The 16,896-nt window shown below is 34.9% G+C and overlaps 1 long non-coding RNA gene across 1 annotated transcript; it reads right to left on the bottom strand.

Moving 5' to 3' along the window:
• Nucleotides 1-416: 416 nt before the first annotated feature.
• On the bottom strand, nt 417-15,982 carry LOC114460195 (uncharacterized). The gene is made up of 4 exons (XR_003673576.1): nt 15,906-15,982; nt 15,319-15,406; nt 9,133-9,237; nt 417-478 (listed from the first exon to the last, which is right to left on the bottom strand). It is a non-coding gene; the product is annotated as an uncharacterized LOC114460195 (long non-coding RNA).
• Between the last annotated feature and the right edge of the window lie 914 nt (nt 15,983-16,896).

The following is a 16,896-nucleotide window of genomic DNA, read 5'->3' as shown; positions in this document are numbered from 1 at the left end:
TAATAATACTAATAATAATAATAATAATAATAATGCCAGTGATAAAAAAGAAAATGTATTTGATATACTTAGAATTGGTAAAACATTTGTGATTATGGATAATACTACACAAATAAATATAATAATGATAATTTTGACCCAGAAATCAAAATTTCACATGCTCATAAAATTTTATTGAGGAGTGGAATAAGCTCACCAATGATCTGAAAATATTTCAACTTCTGTTTTTTTTTTTTAAAGTTTCTAAGCAGCACTCAATCCTGGCTTTATTTATTTATCTGAATAATATCAAGTGTTATCCAGGAAGTTTATTACTATTTGTGCAATAGTATATAGTCATCTTAAAAGATGCTAATACCGTCTACTGGAAAAACACGTACAGTAATTTAGAGAAACCATAATGCAGATGAGGTGAGGCTACTTTCATGAAAATGGTGGTGTTGGCATACAGCGTCTTCCTAAACACAGCATCTTGTGTCTGAGAACAGAGACAATAAAATGATTTAATATCAGTCCATAGAACATGAATGTCAGTAAAGCACCAAATATTCCAACATTCCTGCTGGATCAGACAGATTCCCAACAACAATATCAAGTGTTTTTTTTTTTACAGTATTTACAGTTAAAGGAAGATAACATTAAACAGTGTAAAGCCCAGAAACAAAGAGTGTCGACACTTTTTACAACAATTACACATTTTTTTATATTATTTTAATTTCATGTTGTGCCTTTCGTTTGTTTTTTACTTTACTAATTTCATTTTTCTCAATAATTTTTTTCCCAAAGTTTTTTTTGTCCCACAGTCGGATATTTGCATTATTATCCTATGTTGGTATTTATTTTTAATATTAAAGATTAAATCGGGGCATTCGCCTTTAATTGGCCATGTAATGTTATGACATTAATGGAATTTGTCCTCTGCATTTAACCCATCCCTGAGGAGCAGTGTTTTTGTTTTTAATATTCTATTGTGTTGCTGCAACCTGTGCATTCCCACATTTGGGGATCAATAAAGGTCTATCTATTCTATTCTAACAAACATTCTTTGCAATTGTTATCGAATAAATTTAAAGAAATAATTTTTAGATGCAACTTTATCTTGTCATCAGAAAATGTTGAAGACAATTGTTTCTCCATCAATCAGAATATGCCAAACAGTCTATTTTATATATATATATAGTAAAGAACAGTTCATAATTTGTTATTTATAATAACTAGATTCTCCACAGGAAATCATTCCTGCCTGTGGTGATCAAACTGTATAATGCATCACTGTAACCTCACAGCTGGATTGTTGTAAGTATCTGCTTCATATTTGTATTATTAGTAGTAGTAGTATTATCTCACTTTATTTTTTACTACTGTACTGTGTGTATCTGATCCTTATTTTTAACACTTATTTAATTATAGACTTATATAACATTTATTCTTTCTTTCGTCTTTAATAAACGTTTTATTCTTTTATTTATGATTTTTTTCTTAAGTGGCTGGAACAAAAGCAAATTCCTCCTGGGATTAATAAAGGAATTCTGATTCTGATTCCTCTATTTCTAAATATATTTGATTTATCTATAATGTTTATTCATGCAGGTTGTCTTATTAAGATAACAAGGTCTCAATGTCTAGAGAGACTTGGACAGATACATAAATAAATGAATAAAGTAAATATTGATTTTCTAAGTAAAGAATCTAATACTAAGTGAAGGAAAGCAGCAGATACACAACATATACAGCAGGTGATATAAGTATTGAGTAATCAAACATCTTCTTTATAGGCCATCAGTTGGGACTGAACCAGCTGATATTAATTTATAACTAATTACTGGTTGATTTCAGCTGGTGTCTTAGGTTTTCCATGCTTTTTTTGCACCTCCATTTCTTCATGTGTCTTTTTCACATTATTACACATAATAAAAAAATGACATTTTATGTAAATAGCACCTTTAGAAATATATCATTTACTGAAAAAAAAAACGGTGACGTGTTTTTACCCACTGTATTTAGTTTACCTTTAATAATTATAAATATTTCTAATAAGCTCCCTAAATAGGTAATTATTAAATTGGAAATATTGTCATTAGAGATATGTTTGATGCAGACCAATTGGCGAGTAACATTTTAAGCCAGTTTAAACTATTTTGTAATTGCTAGAAATGTAAACAAAAGGCTCTCCAAAGCTGCTTTTCTTTCCAGGTGTTCCTCGTCCACATTACCAGGTCGAGTTTCAGAGAAAGGAAAAACACAGCAACTGTCACAAGGATATTAGTAGATTAGGATTATGAAATGAAAAGATGGTGGAAAAAAGATAAAAAGGGCTGGGCAAAAAAAAAAAAAATCTTTTTAAAAAATTTGTAGATAAAAACAATTTTTATTTGCAAATTTAAGTTGTTTTCCACCAATTTTTTCAGACTTTCTCACGTTCTGTCCTTGTGTGTTACCGTAGTGAGATGTGAGCCCGCCCCCTCTTTGTATACATATTTTTACCCTTTGAATAGACTATATGTGTGCCAAACATGTTTAATGTTTTATTCACACTATGCTGAGATGCTAAGGGAAGAGTTTATTATTTTTCTATGTATGTATTAATATGTAGTTTTCTGATTTCTTCATCAGAAAATTGAAGCTACTGTGAAGTTACTGTTGCACTTTTGCTTAAACCTGGGCTAAAGCTTAAAATTGTTGAATGACAGAGACTCATTTACTTTTTATTTTGGGATTGTTTTATGCATTTTAACTCTTGAAGACAATCACAGCAATAAAGTTGCACTTTTGACAATATACCATCTATAAAAATTGAAACAAAAATCAAATTTTTCTTTAAAAAATGAGATTTTTTTCATGCAAAATCATACAACCCTACTAACAGGTGAGTTCCAGATCACTGAAGCAGGTAATGCTGGTTTTAATTCAAAGTGTGTGTCGATGCATCAGTTCATTGTTTTTGGGAGATGAATAACTTCAGATCAGTCTAATGCTTTGGCTAATATTCTGCAATGAATTATTGACTCAAAAACCTACAATAACTTGAACTTGATTTAATATTATTCACATTATAAACCTTTGGAAAAACACAGACATTCAACATGCTGATCTTGATCATTGAAGTTATCACATTATGCAAGTTTCTTACAAATAAAGTGTGAGCAAAGACAAATGTATCTTGTTAAAACCAAATGGTGGGCTTGTCAGGGTTTACAACATCACTGATCTCTATTATACCATTGGTGAAAAAGCCAAAGCCTTCAGCCACCATCTTGGTATAGTAAACAACTGCCAGGTGATCAACAGCTGATTCAGATTTGAACACATTTTCTCAAATTGAATGGAAAACAATACATTGAAATAAAAATACTGTAAGACATTATATTAATAGTTAGTTATATATAACATTTTTGGTGGCAGGTCTTGTGTATGTACATACATAAATAAAACAGTATAGTAAGTTCAATGTCACGGTCCGGTGTGGGTGTAGACCCAAATGCAAGGAGAGATGGAGGCAGGATAGAAGCATAACATTCCTGGAACCAGTCCATGTTTTTATTCTCCAAACAAAAACTTAAATCCAAGACAGGGGAGCAGGAACAGGGAGCAAGACCAGACACAGCAGAGGGGTATTCCATAAAGGAGGGTTAACAAACTCTGAGTCTATACATAAACTCTAGGTCAACATACCCCGTGATGGGAAACTCTGGGTATCGGATTCCATTAAAGCTGGTATGAAGTGGGTTAATCAACCCTGAGTATGTAAACCTTGAGTTACTGACGTGCACGCGCGCAATAAAAAGCCATCATTAATGGATCGAAGATGAGTCGAGCTGCCATGGCAACCACCCGGAAAATAGTGATTTATTCACCGTAATGGGTGAAATAAGCCGGTGTTTGAGGAATATGAGCCCGTTCTAAAGGTGCGTTCAGTCTTCAGTGACTATAGTGGCTTAAATCACCCGTAATTAGTCACACTTTTTGGTCGCTTCATCACTTTATTGCTTCAGTGACGTGAGGAGCGGTGAATAATATGAATAAAATGTGTCTGAGGACACGTGTCAGCAGCATAGGATGCTACATAGAGACCCCTCCTGTTACACTGGATATTTAAACAGTAAATGCCGCTTGATATCGCATCATTTATATTGATTTTTAATGTAATATTGTTGCCAGAGTCATTCAACGTCCTAAAAAATGTCATTAAAAAAAACTGAAGCGGGGCACAAACTCGCAACCCATCGCTTCCAAGAGAAGCATCACAACTCACTGCGCCATCATATCTTCAAAGTGGCGTGATCTACAGATTTAACTGTATAACAATATAAAACAACAATCGAGCCTTAAAAGTGGATTCATTTAAATTTTCATCTCCTTTATATATTATCCACAGGTTTGTATTCAGGGAACTTTACGACAGACGTCAGTAGATGTTTTAATGCAGATCAACCTCAACCTACATCCAAATAAAGCAACACAACATTAGTAATGATGTGAGCACGTCTGTGGTGTGTGATGTTACTAATGTGTTTCAGAGAAGAGTTAATGTTCATTAAAGTGTTCAGAAACGGTGTTCAGGTGGGCGGAGCCAGGGAGAAACCCAGGGTTTCTTTGATAAAACCTGCCAGCGACCAGGTTTAGTTCACGGACAATGTTGCCATGGTAACATACTCAGAGAAGAACATACCTCGTGTTAAGGAATGGGATACTCAGAGTTTCCCTCATTTCTCAGAGTTTCAACATAACCTGCTTCATGGAATACCCCTCACGAGGAGGGAGACAATGAACCTGACATCAACGAACAAGCAAACACACTGTGACCAAGCACTCAGTTAAATAGTGGAGGAGACCTGATTGGGAATGGGCCACACCTGGGTGAAAACATGAGGGAGCTAATCAATCACCAACCAAGCACACAATCATCACTGGGGGTGGAGCCACAAACAGGAATCCCTGAAACACAGACAAGAGTTAACACAAGACCAGACTCAAACCAAATAAACAAAGACAGAATAATGAAAAGAGGACCCCAAGGGCTAAATAACCAACACATGACATTCAAATTCTAAAAAAAAAAACACTCTCTGGTATACTTATATTGACCTGAATATTAAACATGTCTTGTTCATTACATTGTTTACGTCAGTGATAATGTCCTTTTCAGTTTAGTGAGCTGATTATTATTATTATTATAACTACTACATTAAGTTTAATTAGTAATAAAAGGTACCTAGAGCATATGACGAGATAGAAAGTAGACCTATAAAAATGTTAATTTCCATTTTATATGTACATTGTTCATAAAATACATTTATTTTCTTGATAGTTTAATGGTGTTTATAAAAACACATTTTGTGTAATAATGACCCACTTAATTCCTGTGACTGCTGGAGTGTTTTATTAACAAAATAATGCATTCTGATTTAACTTTAACAAACATTCCACAACAACCATCAATAAATTACTAAGATAATAGTCTTACAGCCCCATAATGACGCAGTTGAGCGACACATGTTGTTGGCATGATCCAGGATGTTGGGGCGTTCCAAGATGGCCGAGTGAGTAGACGCTTACTGCCGAGCTCTGCAGTTATAAAGTTGTAACGCGGCGGAAAATAATTTCAGTCCATCTTTGAAACGTTTAATGACTTACATAGTACAGCAAGAGCTTGCAGTGTGAAGGAATAGCGCCAGAATTAACCCAACTCGTGAGAAGAAACGGACGTTGGGAAGGGCTAAAGGAAAGCTAATGCTATCTGAGAGGAACGCTGATGTTACTATTGCTGCTGGAAATACTCTACTTGAAAACTGCCATGATTAAACTGCATCACCGTCCACGTCGAGAGCAGAAGATATGGTGGAGGACTTTCCAGCTCTCCCCGTGACGCCCAGTAAGTCTCCAGTAACAAAGAAACCAATGCACAAAAGGCCTGAAGCAGAACACGTGGACATTGTTGCTAGTTTGTCAAGAGTTAATTAATGCAAGGTCCGACTCATGCTATGGCACTTGATGGGCTTAAAAATAATTTGGACTTTGTATGTGAGGAGGTCAAAGACATAAAAGGAAAAGTGACCAAGCTGGAAGCTAGAGTCACTAAAGAGGAAGCCCGTGGTGAAGTGAGTCAACAGAGAGTCTCTGAAGTGGAGAGATATTTACAGAGACGGAATCTCCAAATCTTAGGAGTGAAAGAGATGGAGAGAGGAGACCCGAGGAAGGCAGTTATTGAGATCTGTCAATCAGTGCTGCCTGAGTCCAAAGACTACCTCCCTTACACTGTGGATACTGTGCACCGTATTGGCCCCAAGCGCTAAAACGACAACAGACCAAGAGCAATCATCATCCAGTTCACTTCACGGATCTTTAGAAATTCCATTTGGAGAGCAGCAAAATCTTCAACATTCCTCAAGGAGAGACACCTGAAATTCGCTAAGGACCTTTCGAAGAAAGATTGAGAACGTCGCAGTAAGTTGTGGCCCACCATCAAGAAGGCCCGTAAGAAGGGCAAGAAGGCGTACTTCGTGGGTTTGCGTGGACTCGTCGAGGGCTCAGAGATTTCCCTGATGTCAACATGAAGAGGGTTCGTTCAATATCTCTTAGACCAGGGATCTGCAACCTTTACTCTCAAAGGAGCCATTTTGCCTCATCTCACCTGGATTAAAGTCCTCCTGGAGCCGGAAAAAAAACCTTCTCAATGAAGACAATACAGTGAATGAAATTCTGTACAGTTAAAATGACATAGAATAATGTTTGATTTCATGATTTGATTTATATTGATCATGTAAATGGCAACTTAAAAACAGATTAAAATAAAATGAAATAAATTAACATCAAGAAATAACTAAACAGTATCTTGCATCTTCAAATTCTTACACATCTCAGTTTACATGAACACAATGTTACATAAAGATTATTTTTAGTGAATGTATTTAAAGGGCCACAAAAAGTAACTTGAAGTTTGATAACACATGATCATGTGATCAACACATGCTAATTTCTCATTTCTTGCCACACATAAAACATGCATATTTAACCTGTACATTGGTGGTTAAATGAATCTGTCCCCACACAATTAAAATCTCTATTTTCTTCCAGAATAGTGTTTTTGTTGGTTTAGTTATTTACCAAGGATTTAAAACTTAAGGTTAGCCACAGGTGCAGGAAAGTTAATGGTCTGTAGATGTTGCAGGAAGTGAAGTAGGAAGGTGCTGAGTCATTGCACAATGTGATTTATTTTTAGGTTAACAAATTGTTATATCTTGATTTTATTTGTCATTAATCAATAATAGCTTCTGTTGGAAAATAACAACTCTTTATTTCAATAGATTTTTTTAAAGCTATAGGGAGCCATTGCAAAAGAGTCAAAGGGCCACATGAGGCTCCAGAGCCGCAGGTTGCAGACCACTGTCCTATACAGATGCATACAACAAACACCTTCACTGAATCCAGATTACTCTTGTATGATATTTATGTTTATATTTTTTTTCTAGGTGATTATTATTTAATGTTTACATTGTTAGAGAGAGCACAGTTCACCAAGTCAAATTCCTCGTGTGTATAACATACATTACATGGCCAATAAAGTTGATTCTGATTCTGAGTAAGTTTGGAGACCAGAGAATATAATTCCACACCACAACAATCCCTCAGAATAGAGGGAGTTTTTCTGCTCAAAATCCAATCCCTCCAAGTACTGTGAGAGGCACCCTGTCTATGGAAGAAATTGTCATGTAAATTAACAGTAGATTACTGGCAACAGTGTCTCCAGCAATTTGTTTACCTAATGTTATTTTACTGTAAAATTAATTAATTTTCATTACTGTTATAATAACAATAATGTAATGCTCAGTGTTGTGTAGTGGGAGTGAGGGTATCTCATTGCAGGGTAATAACAGGGTAACTCATATGATATGAAATGTGATTTGTGGTTTTACAGAAATCCATATATTGCAAGAAAATTACACTATTCATTGCAATATCCGACTCAAAGACAAACAAATTAACTGAAACAATGTCAAGTGCAGAATTTCTCATTTTATTTACTGAGTTCGTGTTAGTTTCACATAATTTTACACAGATGAAACACAAGACAGAAAGTGCACAAAGTCAAAGTTTTAATTTTAAATAATTAAATAAACAATCCAGTTCTCCCTGAGCCCTTTACTTTTAACCCCCTCACTCAGTTGTACCACTGCCCTCTTTTTCACATCTTTTCCCCTAATAAAGTTTAGCTCACCCTTCCACTAAGACATATGTATTGATTTATTTTTCACAAATAAAAAAACAAAAACAAAAACAAAATCATGCATTGTTGTTGCAAAAAAGATTCAATATATGTCAAGAGATAACCTAAAACAACAAATGCAACCAAGAAAAAAGTTATCATATCAATAACCATGTCATGGTGGAAGGAAAGCGATTATTGCCATTTTTTGTCCCACCCTATTGTGGACTTTAGAAAATGCATGGAACCCACTATACAGTTATTTTATTCTTTACAATTACATTACCAAAATAAAATAAAATCAGGCTTTATTGTCATTTTGCTGCACATACACCTGCAAGATGTACATCAAGATGAGAAAGCATTTCTACAGGATCGAGTTCAGAACATATTGTCTTGAGGATTGTTTGTGTTTTTTAATTCTATGTAAGGTTTTAATGATATAAACCACTTTGAATTATATTCTACGTTTGATTTTATTTACACTTGTGCAATTATAGAAAAGAAAAAAGTCTTCGGGGTCGTCAGAATTATTATTATTATTAATAATAATAATAATAATAATAATAATAATAACAAAACGTTTTTAATAAAAAACTTCAATTTTAAAAAAAGGGTTCAAATGCAAATTTTTACGTTTCAAAAATATGCAAATGGTTTTGTAAAAGTCCAATTAAGTTACATTGTTTTTGTATCTGCCTTGTGTTTTGTATTTTATTAAAACTGATGAAGAGGGTTTCTATTGTGTGCAGTTTTTTTTTTTTATTTATTCATGATCTAACAATCTCCTCCTGTACAGCGGACATCAGCAATTACACACTATATTTAATATTTTGGAGCCTCAAAAACTCTCAGTGAAGTTGACATCAATCAGTTGGTTTGAGAGGAACAGTTTGTGAAACGTTGACAGATGTGTTCAGTTTAATTACCTCCTCAGTCCAAAGGCGATGATCTGCTCAGGAAACACTGATCACTCTAAATGCAGTGGTTCTCAACCTTTTCAGCCAGAGACCGAGGATCGACCCCCACTGTACCTGAAGGTGGTTGAACACAAACATGAACATTAAAGAACAGTCATGTGGAGACAAGGTCATCTATAAGGGGGGATATAGGAGAGAGATTTTTGGGGCCCATCCATAAAGTCAGCAAAATGATAATGCATCAATTTTATATAGCGCTTTTTTGGACACTCAAAGACACTTTACAGAATTAAGGGGTTATTCTTTCACTCCACACGTAGTGGTGGTAAACTACTATTGTAGCCATGTGTCAAACAAAAGGGCCGGGGGCCACCTCAGGTCCTTTAGAGTGACCAATTCGGCCCCTTGGGAAAAAGTAAAAATGACAGAGAAAATGATATCTCAGCCTCTCCAAATACACAATTTCAAAGAAACTCACTGTGTTTTGATGCTTATAGTACATGGTGGCAGTCATTTTTAGTTGCAAATTGTTGAAAGAACTCTCAGTTTTTCTCAAACTGTGACATTTTCATCAAAATATTTCACAGAGTTCCCTGAATGAAATTAAAAATTTGTTACAAAAATCAAGGAAATTTAAAGAGAGGAATAATATCAGTCACCTATTGCTTGGATATTGTCGGTACCACTGTACTTTATACTGGCCCAATAAAGACCAAACTGGTTCTTATTTGGCCCCTGAATTAAAAAGAGTAAAAATAATTATATATAATAATGAATCAATAGTCTAAAACAAAAAATGAGGTGTACCTTAAAGTGATGTGCAGACACAGACACACTCTCTGAGAATAAGTTTAATCTCAGATGTGTGTTTTAATGTCTGTATAAGAGTATCAAGATTTGCATCAATTTAACTTCAAATAGTGTCTGTGCTCTCCATAGATTGTTTGAATTGCAAATATCAGCCATTTAAGATGGTCTTTAACCCTTAGTTTATGTTGTATTCTATCATAGAGACTCACCTAGAAACAAGCCTGCAGTAGAATCAGAAAACTCATCAGTTCTCTATATTTTAATAGCACCAAGGACAACAATGACAACATCAGCAGCAACATCAACATCAAAGGGCTGAGAACACCAGAAGAGGAACATCGACTAGCAGCAGACGTGGGCAGATGTTTTTCTGCTCCCTGCTTGACATTTTGCTTTTATTCGTTTTGGCCAGGGTCTCTAGTCTGTGTTTTTGTTTTTACAATATACAATATTTTCTGTAGGTTTTTTTTTATTTATTTAAAGTGCTTCCATACAGTTTCAAATTTTTATCTCATGACTATATATTAAAATTATATTTGAACTAAGTTGGAAAAGAGCTTGCTTTCTACACACACATCACAAAAAGGTATTAGAAGTCTATTTATTCAGAATCAATAGAAATTCATTGACCATTGTCAATGTGTATCACCAGATATTTTATTATTAGTTTTTTGTTTTTTTATTTGAAAAAAAAAAAATATATATATATATATAAATCTCTGAAGAAGAAAACTGGGTTATCAGAAATAATTCAGGAGAAAGTTTACAAGGTGTACAGTAACCAGGTTATGAAAGTGGACAATATCACTTTCCATTGGATATACTGTAGCTGCTGACAAATTATTTTGGCACAAAATTATCAGTAAATGTAAAAGTCCGACCTTCTTTTAAAAAAACAAAATGTAACAACCTTTACATTACTGACCCTTCCTTACATCTGAGTATATAAGTTACACGTGAAGTGCAAAAGTGCTGAGTCTCACAAAGATATGGTCCAGAAGAGACAGGAAGGGCTCAGATAACTAACCAGTGACACTACACACATGCAGATGTCTGAGATTTCATGATTTTGAAAGCCGATAACAAATAACATTGAGTCAAATGGATAGTATGAATATTGCTGTGTTGGATTCTGTACTGCAGTTATTTGGGATGATGGATCTTAATGTCTAAACAAGAATGAAACACTCTTATGAGGCCACTTTAGTTGTTGTAAAGGATTGATTTATACTATTGCTATAGTATCGGGACTTCACTGAAAATGTTAAGTCACAAAGAACAGTCTAAGACTTAGACTGTTCTGTTCAATATTATGAAGAAGTTCAAACCAAGTCTTTACTCAGGTTAATACTTGTGGTGTTCTGTTTTATGCTGCTAATATTTTTACTTTTATTATTATTCAGTCTCAATCATATATTTTAGTTCCTAACTGTTAATGGTCAATTGCAGCTTGTTTTTCAATTTCTTGCCATATTTTTGTGGGAATGTTGCAGTGCTCGGTCCCTTACTGATCTAACTGCTAGATTCTATTCATGTTCTAAATTGTGTTGTTTTTTTAATTTGTTTGAATTTCACTGTCACTAGTTTCCTTCAATGCCAAAGAGAGTCACTCTACAGTTGCAGATGTAAACTTCTGGAAATCCCAATGGGACAATGATGGCTGGTTTTCTCATGGCTCACAGGATGTTTTCAGTGTACCAATATGGCGGCGGGTAGCTTCACTGCTGTATGATAGAGATCAGTGTTTCAGACCATAGACAAGCACAAGCACTGCTCGGGATGCTGCAAAAGAACACATACTTCAGCAGAGTAATGAATGCCACCCACACAGACCCGCACACATAAGAAGTAACACTGACTAAGTTGATGTCCACGCTCCATAAAGAGGTTTCTGCTGCTGTCCCAGGACGTAGAACCAACACAACCAGCAGCCAGCATAGCGTGTGAGCCGCAGCATCAGACATCTTAGCTCCTACCTCTGCTACTGTCACACGGGCTATGGTGGATGACTGGATCCGCCTTCAGTTCTGGTTCTACTTCCACCTGGGAGCCACTAGGTGGCAGTAACACCTGAAGTACAAGGTTTTATATTTCCTCTCTTTCTTTGTTTTTAAATAAAATGACAACTGCATTAACAAAATATGAAATGAATGAAAACATAATACAGTACATAGGAAACATTGGCAATAAAGAACTAAAAACAATTATTAAAGGTCACTCAAAAGACAAATTTTAACAGCAGGTTTAAAGTGGACGAATTTGACAATGTTTTTATTTTATTTATTTATTTTTACTCATTTGGAAAATGTGAAATACATGGCTTAGTTTTTGAATATCTACATTTGTGAATACATTTTTTTGACAAAGCGTTTTTTTTTTCCTATTTTTTTTATAAAAAAAAAACCAAACTTTTATTTCATCAGACATATAATTTTTCCAAAGAAGCATGAATATGAAGATTTTTAGAGAGTAGTATTCACAAAACTTATACACAAACTTTAAAACATTCCAAATGAATTTGGCTCCATTTGTACATGAAAACACAATTTTGATATAGATTTAATAAACCAAGTTTGGTATATCTTTTGTTTTGTTTTAATTTCATATGCTAATGAACTTGTTATTTGAAATCACTTCAGTCGTCATGGTATTTTTATTCACTGGAACGTTAAACCAAGCTAAAATGCCAAATGACAGAAAAATACACAAAAGCACAACAAATTTAATTACAAAAACACAAAAAAAAAACACCTAAAATGAGAGGAAAATGTACAAAAGTTTTATAAATACACTTCTTTTGTGTGTTTTTTTTGTATTTGTTTTTTGGAAACATTTTTGTGTATCTGTAAAACTTTTGTACATTATTTTAGGTGTTTTTGTTGTTATTTTGTGTTTTTGTAATTAAATTTGTTGTCCTTTTGTGTATTTTAGCTTGGTTTAACGTTTAAGTGAATAAAATTACCGTCTGAAGTGATTTATTATTAAATATGCAGACGACACCACTGTGGTTGGACTCATCCGAGGCGAGGATGAGACAGCGTACAGGGCCGAGGTAGAGGAACTATCACGCTGGTGCTCAGCAAACAACCTGACCCTGAACATCCCGACTTCAGGAAGATCAGACAGGACCACACCCCCTCCTCATAAATGGAGAACAGCTGGAGACTGTCACCACCTTCAGGTTTCTGGGCACCCACATCTCCGCTGACCACTCCTGGACTGTCAACATCGGGGCCCTGGTCAAGAAGGCTCAGCAGCGGCTACACTTCCTGCGTGTCCTCAGGAAGAACCACCTGGACACGAAGCTGCTGCTGGCCTTTTATCACTCCTCTGTGGAGAGCGTGCTGACATACTGTCTGGGTGTGTGGTACACAGGCTCAACAGCCAAGGACAGGAAGGTGGTGCAGAGGGTCATTAACACTGCCCAAAAGATCATCGGCTGCCCTCTGCCCAGCCTGGAAAACATCGCCACATCCTGCTGCCTCAGGAGAACCAAGGCCATCACAGGAAACCCCTAACACCCTGCCCACCCCCTGTTCGACCTGGTGCCCTCTGGAAGATGCTACAGGTCAACAAAGTCTCACACAAGCAGACTGACAGACAGCTTCTTCCCCTGGGCCATACGGACTGCAAACACCCATGGATACGCACACACACACTCACGAACAATCTCCCATAACCCCCCCCCCTCATTTAGCACTAAACACTTTAGCACCTTAAACTGTTATTTATTACTGTAAATTACTCACTAATGTCTTGTTTTAAGAGAAAAAATACCCCCCTTTTTTTTTACCTTTTTAAATGTTGTGCGTTGTTTTTTTAATACCTTTGTACATACTTTTTGCTCCTGTCTCTTAATTTATGCTTTGTGGTGTACTGTAGCTCTATGCGAGCACCCCTCAAATTTTGCTGTACCACCGAGTACAATGACAATAAAGACTATTCTATTCTATTCTATTTCAAGAAACAATTTTAGTAGCATATGAAATTAAAACATAACAAAAGATTCACCAAACTGGATTTATAAAATCTATATCAAAATTGTGTTTTTATACTTAAGAACATTGATGAAAACTGTTGAACAAGAAATGGTCCAACTTCAGAAATGGTTTAATAAAAATAAATTGTCATTAAACTTAAGCAAAACAAAATGTATGTTGTTTACAAATCAAAAATGTCCTGATAGTGTTAATTTAACTTTAACATAGCTTACGTAAAAAATAAAATTTGTAAAAACATTGCCGTTTTGAGCAAAGTAAAGTTTATGTTGAAATACAAGGCAATGAGAATTCTATATTGCTCCTTTATTTTGCCATATTTAATGTATTGTTTGGAGATATGGGGTATTTCTTATATTACTAATTCAACGCCCTTATTCATTTTGCAAAAAAGGGCTATAAGAATAATTAATGGAGTTGCTCCAAGAGAGCATACCACAGGACTGTTTCTGAGGTCAGCACTACTCAAACTGAAGGACTTGGTTTCTTTACAAACTTTATTAATTGTTCATAAAGCAAAACACTGTCTGTTACCGCATGGACTTCAAACCCTTTTTACTGTAAACAGTGAGACAAGCAGAAGAAATAATGACTTAAAACAACCTTTTGCAGGAAATACCCTCAAAAAAATGTGTGTCTCAGTATCTGGTGTGATACAATGCAACTCTCTAGAAAATGATCTAAAATGTTGTTCAAATATTCTTCAATTCAAATATAAGTATAAACAGCACATACTTAACTTGTATTAAGATGAATGTGAAAATTGTTAAATTTACAACAACTGTTGTTTTAGCAAAATCATTTATAATAATTGAGAAATAAAATATAAAAAAATCATAAAAAAGAGAAAATTGTTAAAATTGAAAGTTGATTACATCTGTTCTGGTCTATTGTTATCTTTTGTCATCGGTGAGGCCATCTAATTTGTAACGTTTTTGTTAAGAATGGGGTAGGAGATTTTTTTCTTCATCCTACTCCTGTTCTTCTTTTAATGGAATGTATTATTGTTGTGTTTGCTGGATTGTTGTACCAATTTTACGTTGCATTACCATGAAAAAAAAATAAATAAAATGAAATGAAATGTACAAATGGGGCCTAATTCATTTGGAATGTTTTAAAGATTGTGTATAAGTTCTGTTAGTACTACGCTCTAAAAATCTTCATATTCATGCTTCTTTGGTTTTTATTAAAAAAACACTTTTTGTCAAACAAATGTATTCACAAATGTAGATATTCAAAAACTAAGCCATCCATTTCACATTGTCCAAATGAGTAAAAATAAATAAATAAATATTTATATTTATTAAGAAATATGAGTAGATGAAATAACTACAAGACTTCACAGAGAGATATTGGGTTAGTAAGTCATTGATGGTCTTCAGCTTACCTTCCATACATTCATTGACTGATTCATAGTCAGCATATGTCCTTCCCTCTGGCCTCTTGGTGGGCTGCACCAGCAGAATGGTGTGAGACTGAAAACAGACACCATCACACTATAAAAAAACTACCCATTCAACTGTTTCTGGAAAACATCATCAAACCAAGCAAGTTAAAATATAATTGATGTATAATTTAAACTAACTTTTCTTTAATGTTTTAATCACACAGAGAGATATTGCCTGTCTTATTAAACCAGTATATGTTATCACTATCGAACGAGGTTTCATGTTTCTAGACAAACTGAAAAGTTCACAAGTTCAATATTGACTAAAGCAGTACCCAAAACTAAAATCAACATCTATATATAAGTTAAAAGAAAATGTTGATTTAGAAGTGTTGTAAATCCGTGCATGAGGTTTGTTATCACAGCTGGTTAAGGGCAAGTAGCACTAATGCTAACGCTAGCTGCGAGATATCAGTGATTCTATATAGCTTACGGTGTTAATGCAAACACGCCACGTGGAGAACAAGTATTGTTCTGAAGAAATTATACAAATAAACAATTCATCATCATTTAAAAACTGCACTAACCATTATTTCAGTGCCGTTTGACTCGGTCTGGATGGATTTAGTCGTCGAACACCTTCAGGACGTAGTAATCAGTGACTGTTTCTTCTTCTTCGGTGGTGGTTTTTAATGTCTATGGCACCATAGACATTATAACACGTATATAATGTCAACCTGTTTTTATTGTGTTTCTAAAAGAACTAATATCTCTGAAGAACTCTTTAAAACTATGTAACTCCAAGAAGGCTGTATGGCTTTATAATAATCTAATAGCTATGTCTTTTGACCCCATTGCACCTTAATGTTGTTGGCTTATACAATTGTCACAAATTGTGATGTTATTTTTTTTCTGCTCATTTCATTTTTTTTTTCACGCTCTTTGTGCAACTGCTCTTTGAAAAATGTAAACCTGTAAGTTTCATTTGTTAATAATAATAATAATAATAATAATAATAATAATAATAATAATAATAAAAAGCTCTTCTAATCAGCAACCACAGCTTCACTGGGCAAGAGGCATCTAGTGCAACAGGTTAGCTCCATGTATTTATAATCGTCAATAAAGACAATATTCTCAAAAAAATAACAAAAAACAACTATATAATGTCTATGTGTGGCAAGAGGGAGTTACTCCCCCTACCACAGGGGGGCAGTGTGGCCACTAAGTGCACTGCATATAAATGGTACCCAGCTGGCCTCTTCCTCCCTGTGTGTGTGTGTGTGTGTGTGTGTGTGTGTGTGTGTGTGTGTTCGACCTGAAACTTAGTCAACGGGTTCCAAATACCCAAGTGTGTGTATCTGTTATTTTGGAGTAATTTGGTCATTTCAAAATGTTTATTTTAATTTTATTTCACTTCTGGACGGCCCAGAAATGAAACCTATTCAGCTTTTGACCTCAGAGTGTGAGGGGGCGCTAGCGCACTATCTGTTGAGAGACGACTTCCGGGATCCATCTTGATGGCGAAACAGATGAACTGTGATCAACTGCTACTCATCTATTGGCATCCACGTTAAT

Source organism: Gouania willdenowi, unplaced genomic scaffold (genome assembly GCF_900634775.1).
Source record: "Gouania willdenowi unplaced genomic scaffold, fGouWil2.1 scaffold_419_arrow_ctg1, whole genome shotgun sequence".
NCBI lineage: Eukaryota > Metazoa > Chordata > Actinopteri > Blenniiformes > Gobiesocidae > Gouania > Gouania willdenowi.
Note: the sequence above shows the minus strand (reverse complement) of the source record. Positions and strands in the feature narration are given on the sequence as shown.